We start from the raw sequence: 15,080 nt of genomic DNA on the forward strand, positions 1-15,080 counted from the left end.
CTGGGCTAATAGCCACTCATCAGTGAGTGCATATCAAGTGACTTCTTTTGTGATTGGATTACCTCACTAAGGATGATATCCAAAAAACAACAACAAAACAAACAAACAAACAAACAAACAAAAGAATTACATTATCCATGTGACTCTTCTGTGTGATAACTATTTCAGGCTACCACTGATGGCATCTAAGGCATGAGTGACATGTATGAGGAAAAGAGAAATTGTGACAACCAGAAGCTGTCTGGAAATAAAGTTGAGAAGATGTGAAGGAGGTAAGAGGCAGAGAATGCCAGTTTGCTAGTGGAAACCGGTGTCTGACTACTGGTGCCACTTCCTATAGAACAGCAGCTCTCAACCTGTAGGCCTCCATCCCTTTGGCGGTCACCTATCAGCTATCCTGCATATTAGATACTGACATGATTCATAGCAGCAAGACTACAGCTATTCAATAGCAACAACAATAATGTTATGGTTGGAGGTCAGCACAGCATGAGGAGCTGTATCACAGGGTCACAGCATCAGGAAGGCTGAGAAGCACTGCGCTACAGTAATAGTGGAAGGGAGAAACCCAAGTGTGATTTCAGAAGTCCTAACTGAGGTATATGAGACTGTTGAGGGAAAACGTTTAGTTGGATGCTCAGTGGAGTACACAGAGGCCTGGAGCCTCTATTACTTGATGAGCCTGCTTAAGTGCATGTGAATTAAAACAGAAACAGAAACAGAAACACATCAGGGCTGGAGTAGAGCTTGGAGAAACCTGAAACCTAGGCAGACAAGAAGTTACCTACAAGAGACAAAGAAGGAAACACAAAACCAGGGAATAAAAGCAGCCAAAGAAGAAAGTCTTTGAGGTGGGAAGGGGTTATTAATGACAAAGACAGCTGAGGTGTCACGCTAGAAGAAGACAGCTTGGTCACAGATTTTGGTGACACTGTCAGTTTCGAGGATGAGTAAGCATATACACCAGACAATCGTGCCTTGCATCAGGAAACAGTGAGAATAATCAATATTGTCTGGGAAGGGAAAAGAGATACAGCAGCACCCAGATATAAAACTGGGGTTCATGGAACTTTATTTGATTTACAGTTTAAGTTGGATGAATACCTGAATTTCTTTTAGGACTAAAAGATGGACTCTGACTCACATCAAGAAGCTTTAAAAATATAAAAGACTGAAATCTGAAGGTCCTTTGACTGTGGGGTATAGGCAAACACACGTGCCTCATCTGCTGAGAACCGGTGTCCCAAACAACCAGAAAGGGACCTCCTGCGAAGCTTTACCAAGGCCAAGTATGATGAACACCACGAGTGCCATTCCACTGCCAGCAACTGTAGCAACAATGTTGCTGTCCTAACCAGAGCACACCTATGGCGTGGCTCTGGCTGTGGTTTCTGCTAGGAGCTGCCTCCCATAGTCCTCCCATTGTATGAGAGTCATTCTGTTATTGTCTTGTTAACAATTCTGAAAGATTCCTAACTTCATGCAATAAATTTGCTCTTTTTTTCCCTTTCTTTGAGTCAGGGTCTCAGGTCTCCCAGTCTCACCTCAAATGCACTCTACAGCTCAGGATAACCTTGATCCTCCTGCATCCTACTCCTGAGTGCTGCGATGACAGCAGTGTGCCAAATTCGACACTAGATATAGAACCTAGGGCTTCATGCATGCTAAACATGCATTCTACCAACTGAGCTACATGCTTAGCCCAGTAAATATACTTTTAGCTTATATAGGACAGTCAGTGTCTGTTGTTCCACCTACAACACCTGACTGTTCAAGTAACTCTGACAAAAGATATTTACAATAGAAATGGCTCCTGAGACATGAGGTTTGAAATTGTGACATAGTGTCATTAAGCAAGCAGAGGCAGGACTACTGGAGTACTTCTGTTTTGTTTTAAACAGCCTCTCTGTCTCTCTCTCACTCTGTGTGTGTGTGTATGTGTGTGTGTGTGTGTGTGTGTGTGTGTGTGGCTAGCTCTAGCTCTGAATCCTCTTGCTTCTGCCTCTTAAGTACTGGCACCATGAATATGGACCACTATGACTGGATTTAAGTACTTTCTAAAGGAAAGGTAAAGGCCAATGTCATTGGTCTATCAATTCATTGTCTTCTCTAATCTTTGAAATGAGCATCAATTATATTGAGTTGAAAAACTCTCCCTTAAAAATTCACTAAGGACAGAAAAAAGAAAGCAAGAGAGAAAAGTAGTAAGACAGAGATTTTAAAAAGGTATATGTGAATTTTCTGTTTACAAGAACAAACAAAATACATTGAAAACACAGAATCCTTACAACTCAATTTCAGGATGATGATGCAACTGTAAGACGAACAGTTACCTGAAGAGGCGTCTCACCCAAAATATGCCCATCATCAGCTACATCACTCCCATGAGAATGGCCTTAAAGAAAGTGGGAGACAATTACAAGTGTCAGCCAGAGTGTGAAAGAACTGCATCCCTCCATCATAAACAGACAAGGAGCACTAGCAAGGATGCAGAAAAATCTGCAACCAACACAAAAACACAAAGATAGACAAGTGACAACACAGACAGAGAAACTGCAGCCATTCACCACTAATGAGAAAAGAGTCCCAGCACAAAGAGGCAGAGGCAGGTGGATCTCTGAGTTCCAGGCCAGCCTGGTCTCCATAGTGAGTTCCAAGACAGCCAGAGATCCTGTCTCAAAAAAATGAAATATAAAATAAAACAATTTGTTTGTTCCTTAAAAGTATAACATTGAAATTAAAATTTCCACTCTTAGGTACCCACATAAGAGAACTGTGAGCAGATGTCACATACTCAATAATCTTTTTTTAATTGGATATTTTCTTTATATAAGCAATATTCTTAATGTTCTTAAATTACCCATCAGCTACTGAACAAGCACATTTATAAACAATGGAAATATTAAGCAATAAAAAGGAAAGGTATAGCAATACCTGCTACAACATGAACTTCAACAATTTATGTTAAGTGAAAGGGATACGACACAAAAGACCACAAGCTATCTACTGTTGGGTCTGTGTTAATCAATCAGGAACTAACAATGTAGTTTAGTGATAGTGATAGCGATAGCTTCTATGTTCTAGATCAGGCTTCAATCTCCAGCATGGAAGAAGGGAGGAAGGAGGGGAGAAGAGAAAAAGAGGGAAAAGGACGTGAGAAGGAAAAAGGGAAGGAGAGAGTGTAAAATGTAAGTCAGAAGTGGTAGCACACATCTGTAATTGCAATAATTAGCTGATAGAGACAAGAGGAACTGAAGCTAAAAGGCAGCCTGGAACATACATAGCCAGACAACGTCTTTCAAAAACAGATTTAAAAAAAAAAAAAGAATACCTTGGTAAAAGTCAGAAAACTAGATGATGGTGTTCAAAATACAAAGGTCTAAGTGAAGGTAATACAAACAAACAAACAAAAATCACAGAAGTTGGCTTGGGCTTAAAATAGTTGTCAAATAGGATCTAAGACCAGCTAGTAGCACCCTCTGAAACACACAATCAAGTTTATTTCAAGACAAGAGTATGTTCTTAGCAGTGGGATTGCAACCCAAGAACCAGGAAAAGAAGTAACTAAATAAATAAGCCCCCAGGAAAGCAACTAGCTAGCTGAAGACCAAAACAAGAACAATAGACCTTGCAGGTTAAGGTTTCTGTTTGCAGCTAAGGCAGTTAAGAGTAAGTTTCCTTTGTCCTGTGCAGGTTGAAATTTCTGTTTGTAGTTAAAGAGTAAATTCCTGTGTTAAGTCCCTGCAAGTTAAGGTTTCTATCTGTAATTAAGAGTAAGTTCCTGTTTCTTAGATCTAGGTAAACTACAAAACATGTTTTTCACCCCACACTAACCTTGGGACCCCATTCCCATGATTCCCTTCCCTTTGTTCCTTCCCAGTTCCTTCCCTTCCATTGTACCTTTCTAACAATGTAAACAGCCAGCCCTCTCTGTGAACACTTATCTCTCTGATAAAAGGGAACTCAAGAGGAAGGCAGGGGCTGCTCTCAGAAGTCCTGACTTAGGGAAAGGCTAGGCAGTCCCAGGTGCACCCCAAAATACAGCTATCTTCAACTGGACAATCATGGATTTGATCTTTCTCACAGTTTTCACTAGAACTCAGAACACAAATGATTTAATAACCTCTAAGATAGACAAGGTTCTTGGCTACTTCAAATAATCAAATATTCTCTAAAATTCCTATCATCAAAAACAAAGAACACTACTCCTTTTAAAAAGATAATGGGCGACTTCACTGTCCCTTTTCCTCCCTGGTGCCCTCATGAATCCTATCTGGGGCAAAGCACTGCACTTGTAATTTAATGTTACTCTATGCTTATAGAGAGAGGGCTTTGTTTGTTTTGTCCTTGGGGGTAGAGAGGTGGAGATGTGCTTATTCATTAGGTAAGAAAAAGACTCACCAGTGAACTTACTTTGAGAACAATTTACAACCATACTTCAGCTTAACTTTCACTCATAAACTCCTGGCTGACCTTCATTTAATAATCATGCTATCTAGGTACTCTTTCTAAAACAACTAACAAGGGAAGCTAAGTGCCCTGGCTAATCCTGGTTTTCAAATGAACTAGGGCAGGAATCTGCTACTTTGCAACCCACTGGGCACACCTGTGAGGCACTCTCTTGATAAGATTATCTGAAGCAATCATCTATCCAGTTGCTGCTGCAACCCTTCACCAACATTAGAACCAACTTCAGGCCTCCAAGACAGAAGGCCCAGCAGCTCCCCGGGAATTCTCCAAGGCTCTGGCACAAGCTGAAGCACTTAGCCGAATGGACTGAGCTGAGATGGCTTCTCAGCTCTCCAGCCTGAGTAGTGACTCCCTAGACTGGCCTGTGCTATGAAAGCTACCGAAAATCTCACGTTAATTTTCACACATTCTCTCCGTCAGTTGTTTCTTTGGAGAACCCTGACTTATACAAAGCAAGCACCCCACACACACACACCCACACCATGTGCCAAGGGTTGGCTGACTTCCTTCCATCTCAAGGTCCCAGATGACCTTGTAATGGTGGGACATAATTATATATTGTCTAAGCTGGCAAAATGTGATTTGGAATACTTGTTTCTATAAAAAGTATATTACAAAAAAAAAAAAAAAGGCTAAATGTTTTGATACAATTTAAGATAGTTCACTGGAAACAAGAAAAGTAGATGCAAGACTACTGTAAAAGATTTGGGGAAGTTAAGACATTAAAATATGACTCACAGATTGTGTCTTTAAGATCTTCCTTCATTTTAGGGCTGGAGAGATGGCTCAGGGGTTAGGAGCAGTACAGCTCTCGAGAGGACTCAGATTCAATTCCCAGCACTCACCAGGCAGATAACAACTGTGAAACTCTAGTTCCAGGGGACCCAACACCCTCTTCTAGCCTCTGTGGGTACTGAATGTACTTGGTACACAGACTTATATGCAGGCATACACATAAAATAAAAATGTAAAAGAAAAAAAGAAGTGCTTCTTTCATTAAAAAAAAAAAACAAACCCTCAAACTTGACATCATAAATGTATGGTATATATAAGACAAACTGATTGATATACATAGCTAATCTATACACTCCAGTCATAGCAGACTGTGACCCAAGATCATGGTTTTTTGACTCTGATAATACTGTTAGTTTGGATGGGAGAACTCTCTGTTGGGATAGAGAGATACTGTTTGATTACCACAGCACCTTTACTTCAGTAGTGACAATCAAAACAGCTCACAAGCACTGTCCACTACTCAAGTTGAGAGCTGCAGCTCTGGATCACTTAGTGTGAACAAACGACCATATATTTTTATTAAAAATAAAAGATTTGGGGAATCACTTTTTAATGATTTTTGCTATGTTAACTTTGTTTTCATTCCCTGGCCATTCTTGTTCAAATGAAGTCATTGAAGATGACTTCTGTCCACTCACGAGGAAGCCAGAGCACAACCCTTCAACAAGTGAACTGCCAAGGAAGATGTCTTACTTGATTTTCAGGATTCTCATCTTTTCATTATCTATTTCTGACAAAGGCTCAGGATTCCCAAGGCCTAAGAAGCAAAGGCTATAAAACAAAGGGGCGAAGAAGAAGGGGAGACGCAGGCCCCTGCAGGTGGGAGAGGCACAAGGACAACCCTTGCTAACCGTCTGGTGAAGGCCACTGCAGGCCCACAGCACCAGATGGAAGCCGCTACACAGACGTTTCAGAAGCTTTAACGTTCACTAGCAAGTGGACAGGCAAAGTAAATGACTGTTCAGTCACTTATGATGTCCAAAGGTTTAGAAATTAAGAAAAAAAAACCGGAAATAGGTCTATTTGTGAGGAAACACAGTGACCCATCAGCTGTTGCTGGACACTGAGAGGAGAGAGAGTGAAAAAGTGAGAAATTGAGAACCACAAAGGCTTCCGTCAGCAGGAAAATCAAATCCAACACTCGGGATAGGAGTCCCTTCAGACACAAGGCATAGATGCTAAACCACTAAAAACTCAGCGTGCCTTAAAAGTAAAGACAAAGTTAGGATCATAAATAAGTCTGTAAGCAGGGCTTAGGAATAAATGGACTGGCACTGAGTGTGTCAAGATGCACTGGAAAATGCTTCCTCAGGAGGAAGGATTTAACTGGGTCGTATTAGATAAGATCCTAAATGGTAAGACAAGGATATACAGATGTGTTAACTGAGTAACATGGCAAATAGTAAGAGGGGAAATGTTGAAAACATGGGAGGAGGGATAGCTCACTTAAATGTATTGCAGAAAACATCTTTAGGGATAAGAAAATAAAATGCTATTCAAGGAGAAAAGGAAATATTAGAAGCTTTAAGAAGCACAGGAGACAAAAATTATCAGAATTATCAACAGCACAATGTGAACTCAGGTAGAGGCCATACATACACGACTAGCCCCAGTGAAAATCATTCTGAGGGTGCTGACAAGGCAGAAAGGCTGTTTGTAGGCTGCAATGATCTCAACAGGTATTTGTGTGGGATGTAATTAAGTCCTACACATAAAGAAAATTAAGAAGATAATAAACACACAAAATACTCGCTAGGAAGGGACTGCCTGCATGTCAGAAGAATCCTAAGGGCTAAGAAGGACTTGCAGACCCTGGAAACAGAAGCACAGAGCCACTAGTAATGAAGTGCTGTTTTCATCTGTGCCCACCATTATCACAAGCACAGTGCAAATGTTAATAAGTCCAAGAATTCTACTAGATTGATACAATGTTAAGTACATTTACTTATTATTTTACATGCATGTTCACACACATGCACGTGTGACGGTCAGAAGACAACTTTCAGAAGCTCTCTCCTCTCACCATGTGGTTGCTTAGAGATCAAACTCAGCTTGTCAAGCTGGAGGCAAGCACCTTCACTGGCTGAGCCATTTTACTGGCCCCAAACAGATACTTTTATTTACCTTAGCTTACTAATGGAGATACTGAGACACATGCAAGTTTATACAAAGTATGTTGTAAAGATTAGAGGCACAGCAGAACAATCCGACTCCAAAGTCCATGTTTCTCAGCAGTTCAAAGGTCTGGAAATAATCAAGACTGAGAGGAAGAGTGATATACATTAGAGGGGAAGGGCTAAGGAATTACACACACACCCATACACACACACACACACACCCCTACCTCGGATCCAAGCACTGTACTGCCTGCATTCTCCAAGTGTCCTATATCAATTAGAATTATTTAGTTAGTATGTTTATGGATGAGTCACATTCCTAAACTCATCCCAGATTCTAAAAATCTGGAGGTAGCACTCAGGAAAATAACGCTTTAATACTCTTTCTGGACAATATTTATGCGTAAAAGCTGAGGTCTCCTTTCATTGGTACAGCCCATTTGCTTACAATACTTTGCTTTAGCTCCTTTCCTTTGTAATTGGACTAGATTCTTCTAGACTCTTAGCTGACTATACTTGATTTGTGTTTGAATCTAAAATTCCTAGGCTGACTTCTAATCATCTAAACTTGGATTTAGAGTTTTCAGTATTGAAATTCATATTAACCACAATACTGAGAGAAGAACTTTCAAAAAAAAAAAAAAAAAGCTCTAGTTCCTTCCCTAGGCATTATGATTCTTCTGTTAAATGTAACATACGGTAGATGGATACTGTGCGGGACAGTATCTGCCGAATCTCTGCAGAACACAATAGTTTATACAGTAGATTTACTAGCTCAAGTCCTGATTATCGCTTCTGAAGTAGTAGGCAGAAATGTACTGCTTTTGTTTGATCTATCACAAAAGCTCATCTTTCCCCTTTATTTTGTTTTATGGATATAGTTGTTTTACCTGCATGTATGTCTGTGCACCACATGCATGCAGAAGCCATGGAGGCTAGAAAAGCACATTAGATGGGGAGAATGGGGTTTCAGATGGTAAGCCATATCTGTACTGAGAATTGAACTTGGGTCCTCTGCAAAAAAAGCAGCCAGCACTCATTTTTTAATATCTTATTTTATTTTAAGTGTATAAATGTTTTGTCTGATATATGCCTGTGCACCACATGTACAGGGCCTGAGGAGGCCAAAAGAAAGTCTCAGATCATCTGGGACTGAAGTTATAGACAACTGTGAGCTGCCCTGTAGGTCCTAGAAATTGAACCCAGATCCTCTCAAAGAACAGCTAGTGCTCTTAACCCCCCTGACCTTTCTTTCCCCTCACACGGGATTTTGTAAGGAAATGGTTGTCATTCTATAGAAGGTATAACCACCTAACATTCCTCATACCCCTTGGACCTGATGAGAAATAGCAAAGAAAGAGCTGCTTTAATTACAGCTACATCTACAGTACTATTCTGTCATCTTTCTGGCTGGTCTGAGATGACTAGGATTAAAAAAAAAAAAAGCTAAAGTACAATGTGGTTCTTTTGCCATTTCTTACAAATTGACTCTTGAAGAAAAGAGAATAAAGGCAAAGAATTCATTTCTGCATCACCAAGTAGCACTCAGCATACATTCTCAGACTTGGTGCCTGTAAATGCCCCCATTCAATCCCATCAAGGAACCTCATGCATACAAGACCCAAGAACGCACTTATAGATGATTTCCTCTGGTGTTCTACTCACTCTTGCCTCACAGAATAAGGACAGACACGAAACTCACTGTCAGTGCATTCACATTCCTCCCTTGTCAACAGAACAAAAAGAAACATACTACCACCACTAAGAGGTAAGCTTTAGTTGGAGAGTCAGTTCCATCAGCACTACAGTAAACCACACCCATGTATAATATACAAGTCAGTGTAAGGGGGAAGAGGAGACTACAGAGCTCAGCAAGGCAGACAGAGCAGGAGGGGGAAGTGAGACAAGAAACCATATTCCAGACTAAGGGGTAGAGACTAGCTTCTAAGATTCCCAACAATGTTCTTCATTTAAGGGTTGGTTTCCTCTGACAGCTACCCATGCACCCTGGCAAGCATATATGTAAGTGCCTGTATACACACACACACACACACACACACACACACACACACACACACACACATATTTAAAAAAAAAACATCTAGTTTCAATCTCAAGCAGCTATACCCTTATATTTGGGGGGGCCTAAATAATTCCTAATTAATACATTAAAACAGTATGTATTTACTTATTTTAGAGTATATACAAAAAAGGTGAAATCAGATAAATACAAGGAGGAAAAATCAAGTATCAGGAAGAAAATGGACCCATGGGTAGCTGAAAGCCTTGCATGGCTGCATCTGACTTACCAGGAAGCTCCACTGATATTTATCTTAGTCTAGCCAATGAAACAACTTTCAAGTTCATTCTTTGGGGTTTTTTTTTTTTCCAGAGCAAATTATCAATGCCAACAATTAAAAATACCTCAAATTTCAAAGACTAAAAAAGAAAAAATCACACAGCCTATCTTGTGTTAATATCACAGAGCTATGACATTTAAAAATTCTCTAAATCACACATCCAAAGATAAGCAGCCCTGTAACTATGCTTTAACCTGATAAACCTTTCTGGGACCCAAACTACAGGTAGCAGTACCTAAACTTTTCGCTCCTTTATTCTTTAAATCTTTATTTATATCTCCAGAAATAATTTCAATTGTACTTTCTTTGAAGCTAACTTCCTTCTAAGTCCAAAACCAGACTATGACAGGTGCTCCACTCTACCTGGCAGGTCTGCACTAACCCTGAGACCAACATGAATGACACTGAATAGGTGTACTTTGGTCATCTAATACAGATTTTCTGCTTTGGTGAGAAATGTATCAGCTGGGTGTAGTGGCAAGCACCTCTGATCCTAGCAGTCAGAATGTGAGAGAAGAGAATCAAGAGTTTACTCTAGCTACAGAACAAGGTCCTACTTCAAAAGAGGAAAGAGAAAAGCTGGAAGGGAGAAATTCATCTTAATTTTACACATTTACTGAAAATTTCTCTATTATTGCTAGATTTCATCAACAATGGGTACTAACACAATAATTGCTTGTTTAAGCAAAGCTTATTCATGTTTTATTGTTGTTTTGGGTTTTGTGAGCCAGGGTCTCATGTAGCCCATGCTGGCCTCATAAGAATCTGACCTTGAACTCTTAACCCTCTTGACTGCTAGTATTATGTCCTAGGATTTGTTCTGTGCTGTTTTCAAATTCTTATAACAAGAAAACTTAATTATTTTTCATAAAACTTTCTATCTGCACCAAAGAATTCTGAAATACTACAGAGACAAAAGTGTGAAATTCCTGACCCAACAATTGGTACTTGTGGGGTTTTAAATGAAAATGTATCCCTCAGGCTCATATATTTGGACACCTGTTACCAGTTGGAGGTGCTGTATGGGGAAATTTAGGAAGTACGTCCTTGTTGGAAGAAGTATGCCATTAACGGCACTTTGAGAGTTTAAAGACCCCAGCCATTTCCAGTTTTCTGTCTCTGCTTTGTGCGAACCTTAGAGGATGTGAGCTCTCAGCCTGTGACTCCGGCAGCCAGCCTGCAGGCATGCCTCCCCACCATGATGGATCCTAATCCCTCTGCAACTGTAAACTCAAAGTTTCCTTCTATTAGTTACCTTGGCCATGGTGTTTTTATCACAGCAATAGAAAAGCAGCTAATTGGGCTGGAAAGATGGCTCAGTGGTTAAGAGCACTGACTGCTGCTCTTTCAGAGGCGGAGTTCAATTCCCACCAACGACATGGTGGCTCACAACCTTCTCTAAATCGGATCTGATGCTTTCTTCTGGTGTGTCTGAAGAGAACAACAGTGTACATAAAATTAAATAATTAACTAACTAATTAAAAAAGAAAAGCAGCTAATACAGAGCCTCTCCTCTTAGCTATACTACAAAAGAGAAGAACCTAGCAAAGAGGTCAAGCGTTCCCTATGTATGGTGATGGATTATTTCCGTGCCTAAATTTGGTGGTGCTTACATGAACTAAACATGACAAAATGGTGGCACAGCACTAAATACACACATTGTACCAATGTCAGCTTCTAGGTTTTGTTCTGTTTGCTTTGGGTGTCTGTTGATGTTAGGGCCTTGCACAAGCAAGGCAAGCACTGCACCACTAAGCTACTTCCCCTCTTTCTGTGTGATACTAAAGTTATGCATGAGTAGCCAGCAGGGGAAGCAGAACGAAGGGGACAGGCTCCCTACTACTTTTGCAGCTCCTTGTGAATGACATGATACAGCAAAAGTGCTCTCAGGGCTTATGTGAGGCAATCCTATGAAGTGAATTCTTTTCATTCTCTTCTCACTTCCATTCTACAGGTGAGGAAACTGAGATACAGACATTTAAATCACTTGCTCAAGGGTACACAGTGTTCGTGAAAGCTGGTTTTGACACAGGTGGAATGACTCAAAGTTGGAATTTATTTGAAAGGCTGCAGAGCCACTGAAGGATTACAGGAAAAGTATGGCTGACAATCAAATTCACATTTTACTTTGGCAAGATCCCTCAGGTACCAGTGTAGAATGACTAATGAAAAAACAACTGCATACAACAAGATTAGTTAAGAGACTGATGTAATGAGTCAGAAACAATGAATTAAGGGAACGACAAGAGAATGAAAAAGAGTATACTCAGACGGCAAGATCAACTCCATCTCACGATTGCAAGGCTTGACTAGCCAAACCCGGAGCATCAGGATTAACACTATCCTTATCCAAATCACAAGGCAGATAATTTCAGTATTGCATCCGTCTCATTTCAGCAGAACCCATATTTGACTTTTCCCTGTATAAAAACTGAATCTTGGGCCTGCAGGCAAAGACATCTGCTACTAAGCCCAAGGACCTGAGTTTGGTCCCCAGGAGCCACAATGGTGGAGGGAGAGAGCCAGTTCCTGCAGGTTGTCTTCTAAATCCACAGTGTGCACACCATGGCAGGTATTCACACTAAATATACAAATGCAAAAGATATGACTATAGTCATTAAAACTCAGGGTTCCTTTGAACCTCCACACTGCTCCTTAAACAAGAAAGTTAACTAATGTTTCTAATACACTATATATATGTGCTCCTGGACAAAAGATGGACAGACCTACCAAATATATTGCCTTAGATTGCTGTGATAAAGATACCATGACTAAAAGTAACTTGGGGAGGAAAGGGTTATTTGACTTACACTTCCACAGTCAAGGCAGGAACTCAAGTAGGACAGGAATCTGGAGGCAGAAAATTAAGTGAAGACCACAAAGGGACCTTATTACTGGCTTGTTCCCCCATGACTTTCTCAGCACTCTTTCATTTACTTTGGAGGACCACAAGCCCTGGAGTGGACACAGTAAACTGGATCATTCCCTTATTAACCAGCATCAGAGAAAATGCCCCACAGACTTGCCCACGCAATCTGATTGAGATATTTTCACAAATGAGATTCTTCTTCCCATTTGACCCCAACCCGTGTCACAGTGACAAAAAAACAAAACAAAACAAACAAAAACAACAACAAAAACCCAACCTAGTCAGGGCATATATCCAGTAAATACTTCAGTCAACAAGCTAATAGAACCCAGATGCCCCTCAACTGAGGAATGGATACAGAAAATGTGGTACATTTACACAATGGAGTACTACTCAGCTATTTAAAAAAAGTGAATGTATGAAATTCCTAGGCAAATGGATGGACCTGGAGGGCATCATCCTGAGTGAGGTAACCCAATCACAAAGGAACTCATACAATATGTACTCACTGATAAGTGGATATTAGCCCAGAAACTTAGAATACCCAAGATATAAGATACAATTTGCTAAACACATGAAACTCAAGAAGAAAGAAGACCAAAGTGTGGACACTTTGCCCCTTCTTAGAATTGGGAACAAAACACCCATGGAAGGAGTTACAGAGACAAAGTTTGGAGCTGAGACGAAAGGATGGACCATCTAGAGACTGCCATATCCAGGGATCTACCCCATAATCAGCTTCCAAACGCTGACACCATTGCATACACTAGCAAGATTTTGCTGAAAGGACCCAGATAGAGCTGTCTCTTGTGAGACTATGCCGGGGCCTAGCAAACACAGAAGTGGATGCTCACAGTCAGCTATTAGATGGATCACAGGGCCCCCAATTGAGAAGCTAGAGAAAGTACCCAAGGAGCTAAAAGGATCTGCAATCCTATAGGTAGAACAACAATATGAACTAACCAGTACCTCCCCCCACCACCACCCAGCTCATGTCTCTAGCTGCATATGAATCAGAAGATGGCCTAGTCGGCCATCAGTGGAAAGAGAGGTCCATTGGTCATGCAAACTTTATATGCCTCAGTACAGGGGAACACCAGGGCCAAGAAGTGGGAGTGGGTGGGTGGGGGAGTGGGTGGGGAAGCATGTGGAGGACTTTTGGGATAGCATTGGAAATGTAAATGAAATAAATACCCAATTAAAAAAAAAAAGAAATCTAAATGGGCTCAGAATCAGGTATACCTGTCTTAAGACTCAAAAAAATAAAGAATATAGTCCATCAAACAAAGCTAAACTACTGCTTTATAAATCACTTAAATTGCAATTTTTATTTTTCGTTCACAATTGTTTTTTAAATAAACCCATAATGCTGTTCCTACATCATAAGAGTCCATAAACAGTGATTAGCTAAAACCTAAAAGTTTTATATCAGATAATCACCAGAGAGAGTCTCTACACATGTGCACCTATGATGGATAGGTCCTCCCTCAGTCTAAGTGAAGGCCATCTTGGGCACAGCTGTATCTAGGAATCTGAGTCACGCACTAATTATTTAGTACTAGCTGCAGAAAAATGTCAGACTGCTAGACTCCCATATGAGCGAACTGTAGTTTGGCAGAATCTGCTAAATGATAGTTTACTGTGAGAAGGAAGCCTCCCTCCATTGTGTCTATAAAGTGGACAGCATGAATGGTGGCTTCAATCTCTGCTCTTTGTGCATCAGACTGGTTTCATGGCTGTAGGTCTGAAGCACACACACAGAGACATACAGAGAGACACACATATATATACACACACTTCATACATATTTGAGTACCCATATGAATGTGCATACATAACACTCTAGGATGTGCTATGCCTTTTATTCATGACAGTGTTGTATAAAGTTTAAAATTGAAAAGAAGAAAAGCCAGTTGTTATCAGAAAATTCTAGCCAAAAAATAGAATAATAAGATTCTGGAAGCCAAAATATCTAAATAAATCAGGAACAAATAGACCAAACGCAGCACATTTGATTGGGTGCTTTTAAGACTAATCCATAAGTGTTCACCATTTTAAAAAGTTGAAAGTACACAACCCCCATTTATGAAAAATAACAATCTTGATAAATTTGTAATTCCCAAGAGAAACAGCCCAAGCTTAAAGAACAGATTACAAAAACAATAGAAAAGCTGCAATAGATGAACAGTCCCAACAGTAAATCTGCTTTGCTTTTGATTGAAATAAGGTAGCCAACTGAACTTTCCAACTAGAGCCAGAACTAACAGGACACATAGGAGACTTAAAAAGAACAATTTAATATACAAGATACAATGAAGCAAGCAAGAATACTCATCAACACTTAGTATAAAATTGCAGGAAGAGAAGAATGAGATCTTTGTTACAATGTGTGTTTTAACTTAGAAAAACAGAGATATTAAGTTTCCACTTGGGCTAGAAGATGAAATACACCCAGCTGTGTAGATGAAG

The 15,080-nt window shown here is 40.2% G+C and overlaps 1 protein-coding gene across 15 annotated transcripts in view; it reads right to left on the bottom strand.

Annotated features, from left to right (window-relative positions):
- The window catches only part of Hmbox1 (homeobox containing 1), a 142,248-nt gene that overhangs the window by 117,314 nt on the left and 9,854 nt on the right, over positions 1–15,080 (bottom strand). Inside the window, exon 1 of one of the 15 annotated variants that reach the window (XM_085828718.1) lies at positions 2,334–2,687. The exons of the other annotated variants lie outside the window; for them this stretch is intronic. The gene's annotated coding sequence lies outside the window, so the exon portion shown is untranslated. Of the gene's footprint in view, positions 1–2,333; positions 2,688–15,080 lie in introns of those variants that run through there. 15 annotated transcript variants of the gene reach the window in all.

Source organism: Mus caroli, unplaced genomic scaffold, assembly GCF_978045245.1.
Source record: "Mus caroli unplaced genomic scaffold, Mus_caroli_1 scaffold_12, whole genome shotgun sequence".
Lineage (NCBI taxonomy): Eukaryota > Metazoa > Chordata > Mammalia > Rodentia > Muridae > Mus > Mus caroli.